General features: G+C 45.7%; 1 long non-coding RNA gene and 1 pseudogene across 2 annotated transcripts; both read right to left on the bottom strand.

The window, feature by feature from the left end:
* Positions 1-13,269: 13,269 nt before the first annotated feature.
* Positions 13,270-13,829, bottom strand: LOC309357463 (peptidyl-prolyl cis-trans isomerase A pseudogene; annotated as a pseudogene). Its single transcript has one exon. The product of its transcript is annotated as a peptidyl-prolyl cis-trans isomerase A pseudogene (transcript).
* A 6,080-nt stretch (positions 13,830-19,909) lies between these two features.
* On the bottom strand, positions 19,910-21,297 carry LOC309358258. Its single transcript, XR_014163363.1, has 2 exons — positions 20,626-21,297; positions 19,910-20,364 (listed from the first exon to the last, which is right to left on the bottom strand). It is a non-coding gene; the product is annotated as an uncharacterized lncRNA (long non-coding RNA).
* Between the last annotated feature and the right edge of the window lie 1,207 nt (positions 21,298-22,504).

Here is a 22,504-nt window from a genome sequence, read left to right as displayed (position 1 = left end):
AGGAGACTCTTTCAGGTGGTCCACAATTTAACGGAACCACCTTTACCACCGGGGCCTTGTAAAGACCCCAAGATCTCCTGCAACGATTTTGCAAAGTTTTTTGCAGATAAAATCACTCATATTCGGAAGGAGCTAGACACCACCGTGGGAGCAGGGCTGGGGCGGGAGAGTGCTAGAGCCCTGTCTGGTCAAGTTGCATGGAATCAGTTTCAATCCGTTACCCCCGAGGATGTGGACAGGCTGCTTGGACGCGTGAAACCAACCACCTGTCTCCTTGATCCTTGCCCATCCTGGCTAATAAAAGCAAGCCGGGAAGGGCTGGGCGATGGGCTCTGCGGGGTGGTGAATGCTTCCCTCTGTGAGGGAACATTCCCAGATCCGCTGAAAGAGGCGGTCGTTAAACCGCTTCTTAAAAAACCATCTTTAGACCCGGCCAGTATGGCCAACTATCGCCCAGTCTCAAATCTTCCATTCTTGGGCAAGGTGATTGAGCGTGTGGTTGCTGAACAACTCCAGGCACGCCTGGAGGATGCGGACCATTTGGATCCCTTCCAATCGGGGTTCAGGCCTCATCATGGGACCGAAACTGCCTTGGTCGCACTGGTTGATGATCTCCGGCGAGCTAGGGACAAAGGTGAGAGTTGTTTCCTAGTTCTGCTGGATCTCTCAGCGGCCTTTGATACAATCGACCATAACATCCTTCTGGACCGTCTAGAGGGGCTGGGAGCTGGGGGCACTGTTATACAGTGGTTTCGCTCCTTCCTCCTGGGCCGTGTTCAGAAAGTGGTGGTGGGGGATGAGTGTTCAGACCCTTGGGCCCTCACTTGTGGGGTACCTCAGGGTTCCGTCCTCTCCCCCATGCTTTTTAACATCTATATGAAGCCGCTGGGAGAGATCATCAGGGGGTTTGGACTGGGTGTCCATCAATATGCAGATGATACCCAGCTCTACCTCTCTTTCAAATCAGAACCAGTGAAGGCGGTGAAGGTCCTGTGTGAGTGCCTGGAGGCGGTTGGAGGATGGATGGCGGCTAATGGATTGAGGCTGAATCCTGACAAGACAGAAGTACTGTTTTGGGGGGACAGGGGGCGGGCTGGTGTGGAGGACTCCCTGGTCCTGAATAGGGTAACTGTGCCCCTGAAGGACCAGGTGCGTAGCCTGGGAGTCATTTTGGACTCACAGCTGTCCATGGAGGCACAGGTCAATTCTGTATCCAGGGCAGCTGTCTACCAACTCCACCTGGTACGCAGGCTGAGACCCTACCTGCCCGCAGACTGTCTCGCCAGAGTAGTGCAGGCTCTAGTTATCTCCCGCTTGGACTACTGCAATGCGCTCTACGTGGGGCTACCTTTGAAGGTGACTCGGAAACTACAGCTAATCCAGAATGCGGCAGCTAGACTGGTGACTGGGGGCGGCCGCCGAGACCACATAACACCGGTCTTGAAAGACCTACATTGGCTCCCAGTACGTTTCCGAGCACAATTCAAAGTGTTGGTGTTGACCTTTAAAGCCCTAAACGGCCTCGGCCCAGTATACCTGAAGGAGCGTCTCCACCCCCATCGTTCTGCCCGGACGCTGAGGTCCAGTGCCGAGGGCCTTCTGGCGGTTCCCTCATTGCGAGAAGCAAAGCTACAGGGAACCAGGCAGAGGGCCTTTTCGGTAGTGGCGCCCGCCCTGTGGAACGCCCTCCCAGCAGATGTCAAAACGATAAACAACTACTTGACATTCAGAAAACATCTTAAGGCAGCCCTGTTCAGGGAAGTTTTTAATGTATGATATTTTAGTGTTTCCTGGTTTCTATGGAAGCCGCCCAGAGTGGCTGGGGGGGCCCAGCCAGATGGGCGGGGTATAAATAATAAATTATTATTATTATTATTATTCCTCAGGTGCTTTTGAACACATTGCAAACTCTGCCTCTGTTTCTCTATTGCACAGTGAGAACAGAAAAACAACAACTGGTTATTATTACCGGTATATACCAGAATAAGAACCTACGCAGAGCCCAGGGGGATCTGACCGGTGATCCATATGGCTTCACACATTGGCCAATCAGAGGCTTCCAGAGAACCCACAGGCAGAGCTTGAAGGCATTCCATTCCCTGTGGCAGCTCCTTACAACACCTGATATTCAGACGGACGCTGCCTCTGAACCTGGCTGTTCCATTTAACCATCATGACAGACCTTCCCTCCATAAATGTGTCTCCTCTCCTTTTTAAAACTGTCCATGCCCGTGGCTATTAGCAGATTTTGCTGTACAAAATAAAGGCAAATTTAAAGGTCTGGGCTGTAATCCAAAACACACTTGCTAGGGAGTAAGTACCATTGGACTTATTGCCCTGGCTACTGAGCATGGCAGGGCTGGCAAATTGGGTTCTCTCAACTTCTCATTTTTTTGATCTTAAATTCAGTTCTCCACCTTTTCCAGCAGTTTTGTAAATTTTTAGTGTGAATTTCTCCCAGTAAACACATATGTTATTTTGACTAATGTACATATTTTTACAAGCAATTGCCCCTAAAACAATGCATTTAGTTATTTCCACTAATGTCTTCATTTTTACGCACACTCCCCTGATATATGCACTTTTGCAAACATTGGTTGGAGAGCTTCATCACAAAATTCAGGTAAGTGCACATTTTGAAGGATAGCTGTTCACATATTTTCAGAAAGGGTGAATTTGAAAGATTCTGGTTTTAAATGCCTACTGAATTAGGGGCTGTTTCTGAGGAATCCCCCTTAATGGTTTTATTTTTTTGTACTTGAACAAAACTTGGGCTTCCCAAGTTCTCTCTCTCTTTTGCACAGGTGCTGCCATTTTGCCTCTGCATGCGATGGGACTCACAGCCTGAATGTCAGGAAGTGAAGGAATGATGCCTGCACACGGCTCCTTTCCTGGGCATGGACTGCTACCATTAACTCTCCCTTATCCTCTTCCTCTGTTGCAGCCTTTCCCAAATGAAAGTCATCGAGTGGGATGTTGTTGGGCACCATCTCCCTCCCATCATCAGCCTGAGCCAGTATGGCCAGTGGCCAAGGCCAGTGGGAGCCATAAGTCCAGCAACATCTCAGGGCTGCCACATGATGGACAGCCACTCTTTATCTTACTTTATTAAGCAGATTGTGCTAAGTTCCATGTTTTCCCATCAGCTTATCAAAATGGTAAGACTTTCTGGACAGAATCAATGATTTATAGAGTGCTCAGTGCACATGTTCTTAGATATGTGTTTAGAAGGCAGCAGGACTACTCTGAAGTGCTGGAAGGTCCTTGGGGACAATGCTTGGCTGCTTGGCTGTCTCTTCAGCCAATTCATAGGAGGCATAGCAGCAGTTCTACCCTTCTTTTTCTGCCCCTGAGAAATTGTTCTCCTGGTATCCTGCTCCCTCCCATCTTCTAATGCAGAGATGGGGAACTTCAGAGATAGGGAGAGCAAATATGGCCCTCCAGATCTCTCAATCTGGCCCTCGGAACTGTCTGCAACAACGCCCCTTCTCTCTAAGCCACAGCCCTCCCTGGTGCTGCTCTGCGCCCCAAGTGTTCCTGCCTGGCTGGGACTGTCCTTGAACTCTGAAGGTCCCTCTTGCTTGCCTGGTTGGAGAGATGTGGACAACCATATATAGAAACCAGCATACTGCATGAAGGCAAAATTGGCATTTATTGCACTTCCCCCTTTCACTCCTGGCCCTGCCTGCCACTAGCATGTAGCCCTTGAAAGGCTGCCCAGAACAGAATGCAGGCTTTGGGTTTAAGAGGGTTCCCCACTCCTGCTTTAAGGAAGCAAATGGACACCAATGCCTTCTAAGGTTGCCATGCATCCAGGAAAACCCAGACATGTTCTCCTTTGGGGGGCAAACATGCCATCCGGGTGGATTTTTACATTTTAAAGGAAATGTCCGTGTTGGGGGGGGGGTTGGGCTCAGGCGGCTTGGACTTGGGCTGCTCTGCATGGCGCAGCCACTGCCAGCCCAAGCTGGAGAAAGAGGCACGTGGGTTTGGCCGTGAACCAGCGCACCAGTGCACCCCTTTCCCCAGCTTGGGCTGGCAGCAGCTGGGGCTGTCCTCTTCTTCGCTCTTCAAGATATGGCAACCCTATTTTGTGCAGCATCAGTGACTTCAATGTTTCTGTATTAATTAACAAAGCACTGGCTCAGTGGTCAGAGATGATAGGAGTTGTAATCCAATAACAGCTAGGGACCCCGGTTTGAGAAACACTGCCTTCTATCCTTGTCTAGTCACTACTACACGTTTTGGGCTCAAGCCTGTGGAACTCCTTCCCAATTGAGATTAGGCTGGCACCCTCCTTGCTGAATGCCCAGCATGACAAAGACCTTCTTATTCTGACAAGCACTTTAAGGTAGTGTTGGGTTTCTGTTCGGCTTTTTGATTATGTCTATGCTAATATCAGTATGGTTTATTTTATATATGCACTGCGTGTAAATTCTAATAATTAAGCAGTATAACAGTGCCTAAAATCAACATATAATGGCATGGCAGCCTCTAAGAGCAGACAAATGCTGCCTCGATAGGTTCCAGCAGCCTCTTCTCATTTTGCTACAGGTGATGAGGGCTGGCCTGAGACAATTGCATAATCCAGTTTAGCATCCAGCACTCTTTGCAAAGCCCTTATGAGTCAATAGCTTTATTTCTGAATGGTGCAACTGAATAACACATTGAAACTCGAGATGTTCTGCTCTACATCAGTGCGGGGGGCGGGGCGGATGACAACACAATGCCGCAATAGTCTTGCAGGCTCTCTCACACAAAACAAGGCACTGAGGGACAAGTTGGAGTGAGGCCTGGGGAATGAAGAGACCAAATCCTGTCCTTAGTTAAACTCTGAATTTCAGGGCCAGCTCACTCTTCCCTGAAGCAGGAGGGGTTGCCTTCATGGTGGCATGACCATACGCTCACCTGGGAGCAAGCTTGTGATTGATTTATTTTTTACCAGACCTTACTTCTGTTCCTTTAAGAGCAGCTCAGCTTGCAGGTGACAATGCCATGATCAGCTGCTGATCACTTCAGAATGAGGTATGGATAAAGGCACAGGAGCAGGCCAGAGCAGTTTTCTGGTCATTTGGCAGTCTTACAAGGAGCATCTGTATGAAATAATGATATAAATTTAGGGGTGAGCAAGAGGATTTTTTTAAAAAAAGTTTCATTATTATTTTTCTGTCACTAAAGACTTGTGCTTTGCTATTGATTCATTAAAATCCCATCTGTTTTATTTTCTATTTGTCGCAATCACATTTGTCATTTAAATTTGATGTTTGCTTTTGCTGTTTTTTCTTTATTTGTTCACAACAAGGGGCGGGACATAAGATGGGAGTTGCAGTTCTGAAGGACTTTTAGGACCCACTCTAGTTGCAATTGCAATTTGTTTTAAACCGTTTTAAATGTATTTTACATTGCTGTGATATGCCTCATCATGAAAGGCAGGTAATAAATAGAATGTCAACAATTATATTGATGGAGTTCCTGGAGCCAGTCACTCTACAATGCAGGAGATTCTGTCAAATCCAAGCAGGGCAGGTAGAACAGCTGGTAGCCAGGAGAGGGCTGCCATCTTTGCATGTAGTGGCCTCCAGGCCGAGGAAACCTGCAGCTTCTGAAGTCAGTTGATTAGGGAAATAAGAAGCTGCCTTGCACCAAGACAGTCCATTGGCTGGCAGCATCTTTCGAACAGACATGTCTGAAACCCTGGAAAGTCACTGTCAGGAAGTGAAGACAGTACCGAGCTATACGGTCCAGTGGTTTGACTTGAAACAAGGCAGTTCCCTGTGTTCCTATCCATATTTCAAGATCTCTTTGTGCCGTGCATATGATTCAAGCTGGTTTCTCCAGAGGGGTCCTGTGGACCTCCATGGTTGTAATTATGGGTGTGGGAACAAGGGGAATGCATACACCCAAGGGGAGCTCAAGGGATGTGGCAACACAATTTGCTTTCTATTTGCTTTCTTCTCCTCTCCCCGTTATTTGGGGGAGCTTGTGGTTACCACAAATGAATTAAACAAGGGGGAGAAGTGGCTGGATCTGCCAGAGGTTTACCCTCCTCTGAAATGGAAGGTGGTGGCACCAGACACCCAAACCTAAATACACTTTCCTTTTCTTTTTTAGCCATTAAGCCTGTGCTTACAGAACAGTAAACTTCACATTTGTCTAAATAGCATCTATGCTTTTGAGGGCTTCTGTGGATAAAGCACCCTTCTGTTTGGGGGCAGTGGGGTCGGTCACACCACAACCTAGAAATACTGTAGATGTATCAGAAACGACCACACATGAACACCCGTGCAGCAAAGCTATATATAGCACAAAAATGCTGGGTGTTTTTGTTTCTGCAAAGCTGGGAATTGATACCTTAACAGACATGCCTATGATTAGCAATAATGCAGTATCACAATCTTATTCACAGAATCCTAGAGGGACCCCATGGATCATCTAGTCCAACCCCCTGCAATGCAGGAATATGCACCCATATTCAAACCCTTGACCTTGGTGTTATCAGCACTGTGCTGTAACCAACAGAGCTAACTGGCAAGGCTATGCCTGCCCAACTTACCTTCTGTGGACCTTTGCCTTTCCGGCCCATAGCCAGATGGGGAGGATGGAGGGCCTGGGACCAGGCAAGATGTCCCACGTTATCCTGGTCCTCTGCTGCCTTATGAAGAACAGGAATCCTCTTATGGGTTGACCCATGCCTGTTTGCTGTTGACGTTAGTGGGTTAGTGACCTATGGGATAGGAGAGATGCAGTGGGGGGGCATGGTTATGGGGCCTGGTTCTTCCTTGACATTTTCTAAGGTTTCCAAATGGCCTCACAAAGGTTGGAGAGCCTTCTTCTAACCACTGCACCTCACTATAATGTTTCACAACTAGAGGAAAAGTCACTGCACATGGCATCAGCTAGACGGCTTTGGCCTCACTTCTGTTTTCAGGCACCCACAACACTATTTTGCCAATAGTTGTTTTCCAGAGACTTTAACTGGGTAGGAAAACGTTAATAATTTTTGAGTTGCATCGAGTTGCTTCACCAAACCAAAGACCAACTATCCAGAATAAAGTGGTTTTCACTAAAACTGGAAATGCTTTTTAATAACTCCATAAAAATGGTTAAATTTTAAACTTGCTGTACCTGTGGCCACTTTTATTGAATCATTTTGAAATTTCGTACTTTAGTAGACGTCATCAAGTAGATCATGCATGCCAAATTTCAACTTGTTACTGCAGCAGGTGCCATTTTTATAAGCTAGAGAATCCCAAGAGGTACAGTGCTGGAACCTGGGTTTTGCTAGTTGCCTTAACTGTAGGAGCACTCGCAACGTAAGGTGAGGTATGCGTGACAGGGAAACAGTCTCATCTGAGCAGCATTTTTGATCAAAGTCACCAGTGTCTGGAACCAGCCACCAGGGTGAATACTTTTGCCATGTCCTCAGCGCCCAAAGTATTCCAGAGCTGCTTCTCGCAGAATGCCGGCTCCTAATCATTTGCTCATGCCTTACATACCTCCCCAGGGTATGAGCTGAGATGGAGAATGTTGCTCATTTTCAAACATGTGCATAGTTAAAGGGGGTGGAAGAAGGATGAGGGGGCTGACACATGGAAATCTATGGAATTTAATCGTTCCTAATGAATGATGCATTTTCCCCCAGTTGTGCTAATTCTTTGAGGTTGTGTTTTATTTAGATCCTATCATGTTGAGAATCCCAGCGTGTGCACACACACCCCACAAAAGGACGTCAGGGAGAAATTAAGCAATTTCCTTTCTCTTTGGAGCCTAAATAGTTTAGTTCATTATTCCTCACCAAGTGATCTTTGTTCCAGAATTAAATAAATGCTTCCAATTAAAAAAGAAAACAAAGGCACAAACATATGGTATACATTCCTGATATTCTAAAGGAGGTTTGGAGAAGAAGAAAAAGAATGCCATCCTTTACTGACACATTTTCTCTACTATGGACAGGAAAAGATTCTGATTATGTTTGCACGTAAAGGCCAACCTGCCCAATCCACAGTTCCCAAAACAGGAATGTGAACCAAAACACAGCCATCCTCCAAAATGTGGGCATCCCTAAATTTTGCACTGCAGTTCTCCAGCCAAATAACATGTACAAAGGGTAGATGTGTGCATAGAAATATATGTGAAAGTAATGTGCAAAAATAGAGGAAATTGCTTCAAGTCCTCAAGCCAAAGAAGTTGGATAGCTCAATGCTCCTCTTGCCCTTATTCTATTTCCTTGCTCTTGTGGAAGTCAGAAAAGGATCTCTGAGTGATTTGAAGAAAATGTGCAAGGTGACGGGGTTCTCTTGCCTCCAGCTGTTTAACAACAGCAACTAGAACTTGTATCCCACCCCCTTTTATACTACTGAAATGAAGAAATCTGGAGGAGGGGGTCACCAGGTGTGGATTCTTGTGCAGAATGACTGTGAGTTCAGTTCAGCTCTGATATTTAAAACAAATTCCTGGGCTCACAACTGTTCAGTCCTCAGTGAGTTCTCTCTGACCCTTGCACCAGGCCCCAGCCTGCTGAGATGGTTCTGGCCTTCCCAGCCACACATGGAGTTCACCTTGCCTTCAATACTCCAAATAGCATCTAAATTCTACCATTTATTAATTTCTAACATCCCTTAACATCCCTTAACTCTAGCAGTTATGGGTTCCCTTGCACCCTCAAACTCTGTTACCCCCAGATCTGTAACCATATTGAGATTAAAAGAGATATTAAGAGCTCAGCAAGGAAGATAATGGGGGCAAAACTGGAATCTGTTGGCTCTGCCAATCCTGGTTCTGGTGCCAACTGCTGTGGGTCTCCCTGCCTTCTGCCCAGCCAGTCTCAATAGGCACCAGCAGCCGGCACTGGCTTCCCTCAATTCAGAGCACGCACAAGGGCGAGGGTGAGGGCGAGAACGAGAGACACGAGGTTAAGAGGACGTCAAGGAACATCGGAAGCAACCGACCAAGGAAGCAACCCATTGTGTCCATCTTGTGTTCTTTTCTCTTTTTTTGTTTGCTTTGAGGGCAGACCACTGTGAAAAATCCCAGTGTCACACAAAGGGGCAAGCAAGCCTTGTCTTTTGCAGAAGAACAAATGCCAGCCTTTAATCAGGGCATGAAATAACACAAGTCATCCCTCTGGCGCCATCTCCTGGCCAAGTTGGTGCTGCTTCTGGCATCTCATTCAAGTGACTTTCTCATCACTTAAACTGCTTGATGATGGAGCTCTGCCAGGGCTGAATTTAGGTTGGATGAGGCCCTAAGCTACTGAAGGTAATGGGGCCCTTTATATGTCCAGCTGTCCTTTGTCAACAACAAATTGTCACTGTTTTTACAGGTACCACTGTATGTAGAAGAAATAGGCAAACCAGTGATATTTTAGGGAGCAGGCTATGACTTACATCATAGGAGCCTACACAACACCAAACACTGTTGCTGTATGTAGGTTGTTTTTTTTTTAATCTTATATTTTTGAAATGTACATACAGGTTTTTTCCTTTAAATTTTTTTTTGGGGGGGGCCAAGAGAGTGGGGGCCTCAGCTAAAGCTTGTTTAGCTTATACATAAATCTGGCACTGAGCTCTGCAGTCAGCATTAGCCGCATTTCATAATGGTGCATAGAGGGAGTCTGGAGGCAGGGAAATGGCACTAGGACTGTGCACAGGAACATAGGAAGCTGCTCTAGTAGACCACATCAGGCTGTTTGTCCATCTAGCCCAGTCCTGTTTGCTCTAACTGGCAGGGGCTCTTTAAGAAAAAAAGATACAGCAGGGGTAAGGAACATGGGGGCCTGGACTACAACTCCCATCATCCCTGACCATTGGCCATGCTGGCTAGGGCTGATGGAAGTTGTAGTCCAGGCATAGGCAAACTCCAGCCCTCCAGATGTTTGGGACTACAATTCCCATCATCCCTAGCTAACAGGACCAGTGGTCAGGGATGATGGGAATTGTAGTCCCAAACATCTGGAGGGCTGGAGTTTGCCTATGCCTGTTGTGGTCCAACAATTTTTGGAGGGCCACAAGTCCTTCACCCCTGCTATGTAAATGAATTGAAAGCTTGAAAGAGTTTCCAGGCAGTGAAGAAACATTGTATGGCAGTGTCTCCCAAACTTGTGCCTTCAGCTGTTTGGGGACTACAATTCCCATGAGTTGTAATCCCAAAACAGCTGGAGACCCAAGTTTGGGAAACACTGCTCTTTTGTCAGAGATGATTAAGGACAAGAGGACAAATTCAATTTAGTCCAGCAGTGTAAGGGGACCCAAAGCTGACAGTTAGGGAAGATTATTCAGAGGTTTGCAGTTAGCTGCTGTCCCTTCTGAGGGTTGGTATTGGGATCTGTGCTTTTTAACTTGCTGGGACTGAGCAGTGAAGGGGCTGAGTTTGCTAAATTGCTCAAGGGCATTAAAGCAAAAAAAAAGAAAAAGATTGCAAAAGGACCTCTCCAAATTGAGTGAATGGACAGTAAAATGGTAAATGTAATTCACTGTCAACAAGTGTGAAGTGATGCATTCTGGGGCTCCTCTTTTCAAGGAGCACAATGCCTTTGCCAACATGGGTTCCCATACACCTGGATTTTCCCGGACATTTTAGCAATTTCTGCTTCCAACTGCAGTATTCCAGATATGTCCAGGAAATTCCTGATGTATGGTGACCCTAAGGCCAGTATCTTTCTGCTATGTTGCTTCCCTTGAAGTCAAGTCTAAGTTTGCCACCTATCCTGTATAATACAGGATTGCCTGTATTTCAATGCAAAATGCTACATCCTGTATAATTACTGTTTCGTCCTGTATTTCAGGTCATCTCCTCCTCCACCTCCTCCTCCTCCTCCTCCTCCTCTGCCTCATTTTCTCTCCCTCCCTCTCTCTTTCTGCCAAGTTAGGGATTCTCTCCAAATGCCTGTGTTTGAAAGGATGTGTGAAAGGTCCTGTTATGCGGCAATAGATTGTAATGGATTGCTTTGAAATCACTTCAGTGCCAAATTGGGGGGGGGGGGAATCTTCCCTCAACTGCCCTGCCTCACATTTTTCCAGAACAAAGGTGGCAACCCTACCTTTCTGCTATCAATGGGTTGAAGCTAAATTAAAGTCCTATTAATTTCAATGGAAACTAAATTCCGTTAACTTAGGCTGCACTCCTAACCCCACTTTCCCAGAGATATACCAACTGTATTCAATATGACTTACTTCTGAGTAGACATGGTTAGGAGGAGACACTGTTAGTCTGGACCCAACCCAATGGGATCTATCTCCAAATAATAACCATGGTCCACTAGAATTATACACATTTAAGTTAATAGTCAAGAGAGAAATATTCTTCATTCATCAGAGATAAATTCCAGAATTGGAAACAGACAATGGGGCAAATATGGACTTAACCTGAGTCAAGACTTTGTAGCATTTAACCTCAGGTCTGAGGTGTATGAGAAGATAATGCCTCTGAGCATATTTCAAGTGCTTTCTATAACCACTGCCTGCTCAGCAGAGTTGTGAAAAACCTCTGGCTTAGAGAGTCATTACCAGACAAAGTAGATAGCAATGCAATTGCAGACCAATGGTCTGACTCAGTAGCCTTTTCTTCTCCTGAAGATCTCCCACGGGGCAGCAGCAGTTTCCCTTCTCCTAGGTGGGCTCCCTTCCCAGGTCGATGAGCCCCATCAGCCCCTCACTTCCCTCTACAGCACATGCAGAAACTGCTTTCTTGACCATTGGACCCATTAATGTTCTTGTCTGCTCTAAACACCAGAGCCTGCTTTGGCATGAAGGGGAAGTCGCTAACTCATTGCTAGAGGAGGGGAAGTCGCTAGAGACTCATCAAATGCCCTCACCCGATTTAGCCAGCCTGTTGAAGCCATTTCTCTGCCTATGCCAGAAAATGGCAGGCGCCCCAAAATAATTCTTAGGGCATCTTGGTGAAGATCTGGTATAACAAGCAGCCAAGGGTTTGAATCTTACTTTCACCATGAATGGACTAGGAAGCCTAGTCCTCCTCCCTCCACCTGCAGTATGGGGATATTAATACTGAGCTATTTTTCATAGTTGTCAGAAGGACAACAATAACTATTTCTGCTACTACTACTCCTTGTGTTTTCTTACTTGCTCTTCACCAGAACATCATAGGACAGGTTACAGCATATACAGAACATTATGTTTGTACTATTGCAATGTTTGTATGTCACTTTGGGTCAGTTTTTGTGAGGGAAAGTGACTAATAGATTATGATGATAGTGGCAATGCTGCTGCAATAAAAACAGCAGCAGCAAAAACAACCCCACCCACAATCACAACACAGTATTTCCACACAATTATGCATGCAAAGTATTCTGAACACTCAAAAGTGCTTGCTATACTATTACTTTAGAACACAGCCTGGTAGTGCATCCATTAGATTTACACAGCATTTACCTTCGGATGCCTGCCCAAATCATCTATTAAATCCTCTTCTAAGCCACCTCTTATGATTTCTCTTAACATCTGCCAAGCAACTTGCACCTGCTGCAAGACTGAGGTGGAAGTGTTTTAAGGGAGTTATAAAAATCCCTTATAAAAATTGTGTCATGCAGATTTCGGCCACAAGGAGGCAGTCTTGCAGAAAAATATTGTCCTTGATCTCTGTGTGTGTTTTAAACACGCTGCAGTGTTCAGCAGCCTCTATGGGTTCTCTTAAATCCCAGGCAGGCTCATCTGGGAAGAGGTGCCCACCAGGAACTAGTGTGCCAAGGCTTCATAGGCTTAAACAAGCATTTTGAATTAGGCCCAGAAATGCAGGACAAGTGTTTCTGCTTTGGGATTAAAAAGACCCATTTCATTCCCCTAAAAACTGGGTTGTTGGGGATGAGCGTTCTGACCTCGGACTGCTAATCCCTCACCACCAGATGTTGGGGTGGCACTCTGCACATGGGCTGAGATATTCTATTTACTAATATGACTAATAGCTCCGGCAGCAGAGTGCTGGCATGCCAGACAAACCCCTGGGGCTTCACTCTCCACAGAGATGGGGCTCTGCACTCACTCCAAATCCTTTTTTTTATTTTTCCAGAAATCATTTTTATTTGGTTTTACATATACAAAGTTATAAAAATCCAAATATATATCAGAGATTCCTCTGAATCTCGGGACCCCCAACCTCCTCCATTTGGGTCCCATTTTGAACATTTAGAACTGCATATTCTTCCATAATCTAATTTTCATATCAATCCATATTATCCATGGTAATTGTTACACTACAAGTGAGATCAAAATCCTGCCAATGTTTCCATCTACTTACAGTGGTCTCTTAAGTGACTTTTTTGTGGTTTAACTTGTTTTATTTCACTTTGCAAACAAAGTTGTCTTCCGTCCAGCTGGACTTGTGTAGGAGCAGAAATTGAAACCCAACAGAAAAGCAGCAGTAAGTCAGGAGCACAAGGATTACTGGGGACTGACCCCAGCTACAGAAGAAATGGTTGATTGCTAAGACAAAGGAATTTTATGACAGCTGCCCCCAGTCAGAGATGGTGATCTTCTTGCTTGTCTTGCCGTTCCTTGACCCAAAGCGCTCCATTGCTTCCACAATATTCATTCCTTCTTTGACTTGGCCAACCAAGTCAGTTTTTAGCAGTGCAGATGAAGAACTGAGACCCATTTGTATTGGGACCAGTATTTGCCATAGACAAGATGCCAGCACTGGTGTGCTGGAGGACGAAGTTCTCACCAGCAGACTTCTCACTGTACCACCTGATTTACCACCTGTTCCATTATGACAAGTAAAGTCACCCCCCTGGCACATGAACCAAGGAATCACTCTGTGGAAGCAGGACCCCTTGTAACCAAAACCTTTCTCCCCAGCACTCAAAGCACGGAAATTCTCTGGCAGCGATGTTAAAAAACATGAACGGGTTGGCCATGAATGGCAGGAATGAGTTGAGTAAAGGAAGGGGGAGTTTAACAAAAGAAAACTGGCGGCAGTGGCAGTAACAGGCAATACCAGCGATAGCCCCTCTACACACAGTAAGGAGCGCAGCACAGCAGAAAGCCTCTTAAGAGACTTATAAATTTCCCCCATTCTTTTGTAATTTTTTTGTCCTCTTGGTTCATGAGTTTTCCAGTCAGTTCTGCCATTTCAGCATAGTCCATTATTTTGGTTTGCCATTCCTCTCTGGTAGGAATTAGTATATTAGTACAGAAGACGTGTATATTTTGTTATGACCAAGATGGACTTTTGACAAAGAAGTTGATTGATTGATACTGCTTTGGCTACAAGGCCATGAAAAGTTGTAGGAACTTTCCTACCCACTCATTTCTAACAAATCTCTAGGGTGAGCTTCTTGCAAGTTCCAAAACCCAACCTGCCACAATTTGTATTGGTATGGACTAACTAAGGAGTTTGCTGTGGTTTCAGCTTTTCCATTTCCTTATTCCAGCAGAGCGGATTCAGATTTATGAGAGCCATGAGCAAATATATGCATGCTCATTGTGAAGGAAGCCTCAGTGGGAATTATTCCTAAGTAAGCATGCATGTCATTGTAACCTCAAACCTTCCATGTGTCCTATAAAGCCCACCGTTCATTCATTTCCTTTGTATCCCACACATCTTCCTTCCAAGAAGCTGTAGCTCAGTGGTGGAGCATCTACCAGGCATGCAAAAAGCTCCAGGTCCCCCCCCCCGGCTTTTCCAGGTAAGTTGGGAAGCGCTCCTGTCTGAAACCCTGGAGAGCCACTGCCACCACCCCTTCCGTCCTTCCTCTTATTCGTATGCCGCTTTTCCACACACAAAAATCATGTTCAAAGTGGCTCGCAACAAAGAAACAGGGATGGATTTCAGACAAAAGCTACAAAAGTAATTTCATAATAAAGTAGCAACAATTTCATAACATAGCAAAATAATAATAATTTCATAGCAAAATAATAGCAGAAACACCAAAGCCCACATTCTGATACTGTAAATATAAGATTGCTTAATGCAGCACCCAATAGCAAAAATAACAAGGGAGCTTCACAGTTTCACCTTGGTTCTAGAAACACCCCTTCCATGATGTTGCTTAGTGTCCCTCTCCTGCAGTCACTTGCAAGACTTCCAAGGGCTGAAAACGCTCCTTCCATGAGGTCACTCCCCCAGTCAGGGCAGGCAGTCCTGAACTAGATGGACCAATGGTCTGGCAGCTTCCTGTGTTCCTAAGCCCAGAGTGGTGGTCTAGCCTCGCAAGAAGTCCTGTGAGGTGGGTTAAGAGACAGTGACTCCCCCCAGCAAGCTTCACAGATGAACTTTGGGAAGTTCTTCAACATCCTCTGATCCTCAGCAAGAGGACAGTTGTTACTGTGTTCTTAATAAGCATCTCACATTAGGGTAAAAGCAAATCCTAACATGAATGGCTTCTTGAAGTATTATCGGTAGTGTGGTTTGCTGATTATATTTTGCAAACATTATTGCTCATTTGTGTTTATGGGCCAGAAAGTGGCAGATCACTATTTATATAAATAGGCCAAACACTCTGCCACACTGGACCACCATGCACTTAACACCATTTTTCTGTAGCCTCTGAGAACTGCAAGGAAATGCCAGTGGAAGGCTGAACCATATGGTCAGAAAGTCAAGAGCAAATTGATTTTATATACAGGTGACTCCTCACTTACGATCTCCTCACTACGATCTGGGTCCCCGCATGCATAAGCGAAATGTGTGTAAGCGGGGAACTAGGGCAATTTAAGAGGCATCAGAAATACCTTTTTCTTTTACACTGTACCTTTGTCTCCAGATTGCCAGAAAGAGCATGGAACAGGGCAGCCAATCCCGCTGCAGTACAGCTTCCCATCCAACCCCTGTTGAGTGAGGTAGCATGGCAGTAGCAGGTGCTCCCAAGTTTCATTTTGGAGCCCATAAGTTCTTTGTTTAAAGATTTTAAATCTTTATTTCTAGACTTTGGACTCACTGGCATCCGCTTTGGGCTCTAGGAAGGGTCTCCTTCCTAGCCAAGAGGACTTTCCAGCTCTCTTCTGCCATTTCCAGATTTGAGTTTGTTTGTTTGTTTGTTTGTTTGTTTGTTTGTTTGTTTGTTTCCTGGTGCTGCATTAGTGGGGGGATGCCTGTATTCCAGCTTTTGGGTCTAAAGGGCCCTCAAAGCACTGAGCAGAAAATGGAAATCCAATCAAAAAGAAGAGTAAAGTAACATATAACAATAAAAATACAGCTGATCAGAGCTTCAGAGTCTCTGGTCCTGTCTGAGGTGGGCCTTGGGTGGAGGTCTGGAGAGATTCAGGAGCCAGGAACTGAGGGCAAGCAGGAAGTCAGGTCAGAGAACACAGGAAGCTGCCGTTGGCCCATCTGGGACAATATCATCTACACTGGATGATAGCAGTTCCCCAGGATTTCAGGCAGAAGTCCTTCCCAGCCCAAGCTGGAGATGGCAGGGGTTGAACCTGGCACCTTCTGCATGCAGAGCAGGTACTTGACCACTAAGCTACAGCCCTTCTCCAGTTAAGGAATCAAACCCATAGAGGAATCTGGAACAGGGGACAGTGGAAGCAGTAGAATAAGCCTAGACTAAAGAGCAAGACCAGATAACACAAGACATGATGCAAGAGATCACGGAGAGCTTGTTGCTCAGGCAAAGTTCTTTTATACGCCTTCTGTTCCATGATAAGCTGTAGTGACGTGGCTTGCCACATGGGGCAGTGGTGAGCAGTTCCTGAGAAGATTCGCAGGCCGTTGGTGGTCCACAAACTGCATCCAGGTGGTCTGCAGAAAGATTGCAGATCAGTCAGGAATATGTGCAGTTTGCCCTGTCCTGTCCTTTATTATTATTATTTCTTCTGATGACACTTTGCTCAGAAAGAAGGTGCATCTATTGCAATAGAAAAGCAAGACTATGATTATATTATGAAAACATGAGTTATATATGAACTTTGATTTACGGAACAACAGAAACATTTATTGAATGGTCTGCTAAGACTCCCAGAAGTTTTCAAGTGGTCATTGGCAGGGGTGGAAATGAGAATGGCTGCAATAGATCAGTCATCCATCATTCAATGACCTTCCCATGTGCTCACAGGTGTCACCCAGTACACTGGTAATGGATCTTCTGAACTCCATCAGAGTATCTTCCAAAGACACAGATGAACAAAAGAGGTCTTGCCAATAAATGGATACCAAAAGATGGGTCCATCTGAGGAACCAGTAACTCTAGTATCCTTGTTTCAGTCCCAGCAAAGTTGAACGGCAAGATAAATGGTGGATCATGGCTGGACATCTCAGGTTGCACATGTCATCCTCCCGAACAACACTCCCTGTCAGAGTGTGAGAAGGTCATTTCCCGCAGCTGTAAAGCAAACATTCACAATGTGTATTACAGGTGAAAGAGGGTAGCTAAGCGGTTGAGCAGATTGGGGAGGCAGCATTGTGCAGGCCACCCAGCCTGCGGACCATCTAATCATTTTGACAGCTGGCCATGGGTCTTAATTTGCTCTCCAGAAGCTGGGGGCAGGGACTGGAGCTTGGAGAAGGTCTTGCTGCAGGGCAGGGTGATGGCAAAGTGCTCTCAAAATAATACTGTTGGTTTCCTATTGCTTCATAAATCTTTCCTTTGTGGCTGCTACTGGGATCCAGGGGTCGAGTTATTAGAAGGCTACTGAAGTTTCCTAAAGATGTGGCTCAGGATGCAAAACTGGCCGCTGGGGTGGGGAAGGGAAGGGACCGTTGTGAATTGTTAGAGGGTGGACAGAGTCTGCTGAAAGCATTCCACAAAATGCCTACCTAATATACAGCATTACAAAATGAGCTCGTGGAGCTGGAATCACAGCTGGTGTCGATCTGCATGCCTTTTTTTTTTAAAAAAATAGTTTTTATTAAATATTTTTCATGTTACAAAACAAACAGATAAACAGGGAATGGTACACTATCACCTCCACTTTCCATTCATAAAAGGTTTTTTCACAGTTCATTTACCTTTAGTGAAAGGCTATTTTGTCTTGGACATCTTGAGGTTGGGGGGATTATTCTTTCGTTCTGTTGTCTAATGTTAGTGTAGGGGTTTGTAGAGGCTACAATTGACATTGGACTGAAGTCAAAGGATGCTAGGTGAGCAGGGATGCCCACTTCCAGACACCTTAAACCAGGAGTGGGGAATCTCAGGCTCGGAGGCCTTCCCATCAGAACTCTCCCTAAGGCCCTTTACTGACCCTGCATTTCCAGGGTTCTTGAGGGTTCTTGCCTGCTTGGAAAGTGTCAGAGAATCATAGAATTTGTAGAGTTGGAAGGGATTCTTGCATGTCTGGATGGAGGATAGACAGAGAGGGACATGTCCGTGTGGCAGCCCTCTACATTTGTTGCACCACCACTGGCATGTGGTCCTTGGATGGTTGCCCAGAAAGGGATGCAACCCTCAATTCCCCACACCTAATAATAAACACAGTAAACTAGAGCACCTACAGTTCAATCAGTTTGTGCATCTCAGAAATCAAGGCTGAAAGTGACCCATTCCCTGTCTCACTGGAGTGCTATCTTGCTCAGGTATGGGGACCATTTGGCCTTCTATGGATGTTACTGAACTACAGCTCCAATCAACCCTGGCCAGTGGCCATGCTTGCTAGGGCAGATGGGAGTTGTGGTTTAGCAATATCCAGAAGGTCAAATGATCCCCACTGCTGTTCTAGCCCATTTAAGCCAGACGTGGCTTAAAGTTGGGCAATCTTATATATATATATAGCATTTATAGCCCTCCTTTTGGGGGTGTATGGGGTGTTAGGGGAGGGGTTGTCCCTCTAGTGGGGAACACATTGTGCTGTGATCTGGGGTATTTTGTCCACCTTTTTGTCCTCTCACCTGTGGCTCCTAGAAGCTGCCAGCATGTGACAGAGACCACATCCCAGGAACGGCTTTGACTGGCTGGCTAAACCAAACCCTGGGTCTCAAACCCTCTGTCAGTTAGAGACTTCCCCTGCACGTGAAGGTAGGCTATGGCTGGCTGATTGAGCAGACGAGACCGAGAGTGGGTCCAACCATCAAAAAGGCGGTTTCTGCATGTGCTGTAGAGGGCAGTGAGGGGCAGGTGGGGCTCATCCACCTAGGAAGGTAGTCCATCTAAGAGAAGGAAAACTCTGATCCTAAACATCTCCTGCCTTGACCTGCTTCATGTTGCTGAAGTACAGCTCCCATCAGCCCCAGTATGTGCAGTGACCAGTGATGATGGGGACTGAAGTTTAGCAACATCTGGCAGCCCCAAGGTTCCCGACACCAGCACTACTGAAATACATGAGAGCACCCTGGGATCACTACTGCAGTGAGACAATGGCCTCATCTCCTTGTCCCTCTCTGCACTGCCCAACCCAAGCTTCTTGAGTTCTTTTCGTTCTATTCCCACTTCCTTGTGGAGGAGGAAAAGATGGTAGTTAAGGATTAGAGATCAAGGTTCACACAGGTGTCTGTTTATTTATGTTTCACTTTTATTATGCCCTTCCTCCAAGGAGCTCACATTCTACCTCACCCCAGCAGCCTTGTGAGGTTAAGTCAGGCTGAGATATGTCTATGATCATCCACTGATGATCCACTGTGATCTTCACATATGGGAAATAATAACCTTTTACTTAGACTAGAAAGGGTTTCCAGACTTCCTTAAAATATTCTGAATTTGTATCTTTTAACAGTTCCATCCATTTTGCCATCTCTCCAATATGCCAAGTTTTGAACAGGTGATCATATCAAAGGGGATTGTGAGTTGGGCCCACCCATACCTGGAGATACCAGAAATTGAACCCGGGTCCTTCTAAATACTAAGCATGTGCTCTGCCACTGAGCTACAGCCTTTAAGGGGGGGGCAACTACCAGGACGCCTTTGACCAACACTCTCTCCTTCCTAAGTAAAGTTAGGGTCAAACTGCACTTCCCACAATCAGGAGAAACACAAAGGGCCAGGCTGTCAGGGAGGCAGGTCAGCATGAAGAAGCAAATCCAGTTTTCAGTGCTCACTCAACTTTTTATTCAAGGAAATGAACATACAACTCAGCGACTTCCCAGTAGGTCTTGCCCCTGTGCAGCAGTTGTCAGGACTGACGGTCCCTGCCTTCTAGGGCTCCTCCTCTCCCCAGCACTCTCAAACAGCATCTGAGCATCTTTGGCCTCTGTTCCACTCTCCTCATTATTCTGTGTGTTCTTGGAGACAAGGCTGGAGGGGAGCTTGTTGCAGCAGGAGAGGGAGACTCCCTGAATTCCTCAGCAGTCCCTTGTCATTCCTCCTCTGCTTCAGCCTTGGAGTCTGAACTGCTCCCTTGCGCAGGTTCTTCCTGCTCCCAAAACTTTGTTGCCCCTTCAGCATCCAGATCCTCCTCTCAATCTTCTCCTTCTGACCTCCCCTCAGTGTCCAAATTGCAGAAATTGGCCTCTTTGCGTATAGTGACCACTGACACATGCCTTTAAAAATAAAAAAGGAGGAGACTAATTTGCAAATGCTGTATACGTATGCACATTTAAAATGATTGCTACCCTACTGAGTCATAGAAAATAGAATGTTCTCTCAGGAAAAAAACAAACTTAAGAGTTACAAAGAAATCTGCTGCAAAAGACTTCCACTTCTGACGACTCAGTCACGGCAACCTGAAAGAGGCATAGCACAAACAGTTTCATGCAGAACACAATACAGATTTCCTCCCTAGCCAAGCAAGGGATACTCACCTAAATGTATGTCAATCATGGAATACCATTTCAACCAAAGCAGCACTGTCCTAATGCTGGTGACTCAATGCAGGGTATCTTGAAGTATCAAGAGCTCTTACTCACATTGTGTCTTTCTCGTCAACTGAACAGATCTGCTTCAGGTACAGTGAGCTCTGGGAAGCCTGAAGAAAGGAGGAGCTGGAACAAGAGGAAAGAAGGGCTGGAACAAAAGAAGACGTGTTCTCCTACCTGCAGGTGAGTCTCACTGTGGTGACACGGAACAGGGCCTCTTCTGACGACTCAGTCACCGCAACCTGAAAGAGTCTTAGCACAAAGAATTGTAGACGGAACACAACAGAGATTTTCTCCCTAGCCAAGCAAGGGATACTCACCTAAATGTCCTTCAATCCTGGAATACCATTTTGACCGCCATTTTTGACTGAAGCTAGATAAGCCATTAATCTAGAGGGGCAGAACAGAGAGATGAGAGTCAGATTTAAATCTCTGCCATTAAGCTTGGTGTGGAAAGAGGAAAGATTGCTCAATGCTCACCCTTTCCTTTGTCCATTTGAGGTGTGACTTCATGTGTCTGCAAGCACCTTCAGTTGGGTTACAATCTAGAGTTACTAGTTTGTCCCCAGCCCCCTTCCACCAATCCTGCAGAAAATAAGTTTTGTGTGGTGTGTTTTTTTAAAATTCTTACCACTGTGACTTCTGGGACTCAGCCGGAAGAGCTAGCTTCATTTGAGTGTTGCAGGATCTTTGGAGAGAACTGCAAAAAGACCATCCAAAAAGAAAATGGGGAAAAGGAGAGACCCATACAAAAAACATTGCCCTGGAAAAAAATACTGAATGGTGCAACGTGAATTTACCTAAATCAGCACTGTCCTAGTGCTGGTGACTCTCACTGCAGGGTTTTTCTTGATCTATCAAGAGCTCTTACGCACATTGCATCTTTCTCATCAACGGAACAGATCTGCTTCAGGTACAGTGAGCTCTGGGAAGCCTGAAGAAAGGAGGAGCTGGAACAAGAGGAAAGAAGGGCTGGAACAAAAGAAGACGTGTTCTCCTACCTGCAGGTGAGCTTCATTGTAGTGACACGGAATAGGGACTCTTCTGACAACTCAGTCACCGCAACCTGAAAGAGTTGCAGATGGAACACAATAGCAGGGAGCACAGCTATCTTACACCCTTGACCGAAGAACGGTACACTCCTCCAATCTGGGATGGTCGTCCTCTTCCATCGAGTGCGCCACTTCGGGAGGGATGCACATGGAGCGGTGATGGATACAGCACAATCCACCCCTTTAATGCATTTGTCAGTGAAATCATAGGCCATTTAGAGTTATTACTACCACAGCCACGTTACCTATTGGTGATAGTTTTGCCTGCCCTGTTGTATAGTTACCTTTTGACGTCCGTTTCCCATTGATTATGTAATCTTGTCATTGCTGCTGGAAAGACCAGTCATTTCAGTACAGCTCTACTCACTACAACGCTTCTCAAGCATTCATTCTCCCTCCACTGGAATCCTCCACTTGCAAGACACACTGGAGACATATTCCAGAGTTTAAGGCTCCATTTTAAGATGGGAATATACAGAAAGGAGAGACCAGTACAGAAGCATTGCATTGAAAAAGATCACTGACTAATTAGCTTGTAAGGTAAATAAAACGTTAAGACTTTAAAGTGTCTTAGCACAAGAACTGCAGGTGGAAGCCAAGCACGAGATACTCACCTAGAAGCCCTTCAGTCGAAATACATGCAACTGCACTGTTACTTTAATTGTGATGTAGTGTTTCAGGTTTACCTGTTAGGTACCTATTTGCACCTGTCGCCACTTCTGACAAATCAAGAATATTTAGAATTACCTTCCTTCAACTGCAGCGCTAGTTTC

Source organism: Podarcis melisellensis (genome assembly GCF_964234715.1).
Source record: "Podarcis melisellensis genome assembly, chromosome: 15".
Classification (NCBI taxonomy): Eukaryota; Metazoa; Chordata; class Lepidosauria; order Squamata; family Lacertidae; genus Podarcis; species Podarcis melisellensis.
The sequence above is the reverse complement of the archived record's forward strand: the minus strand, read 5'-3'. Positions and strand labels throughout refer to the sequence as shown.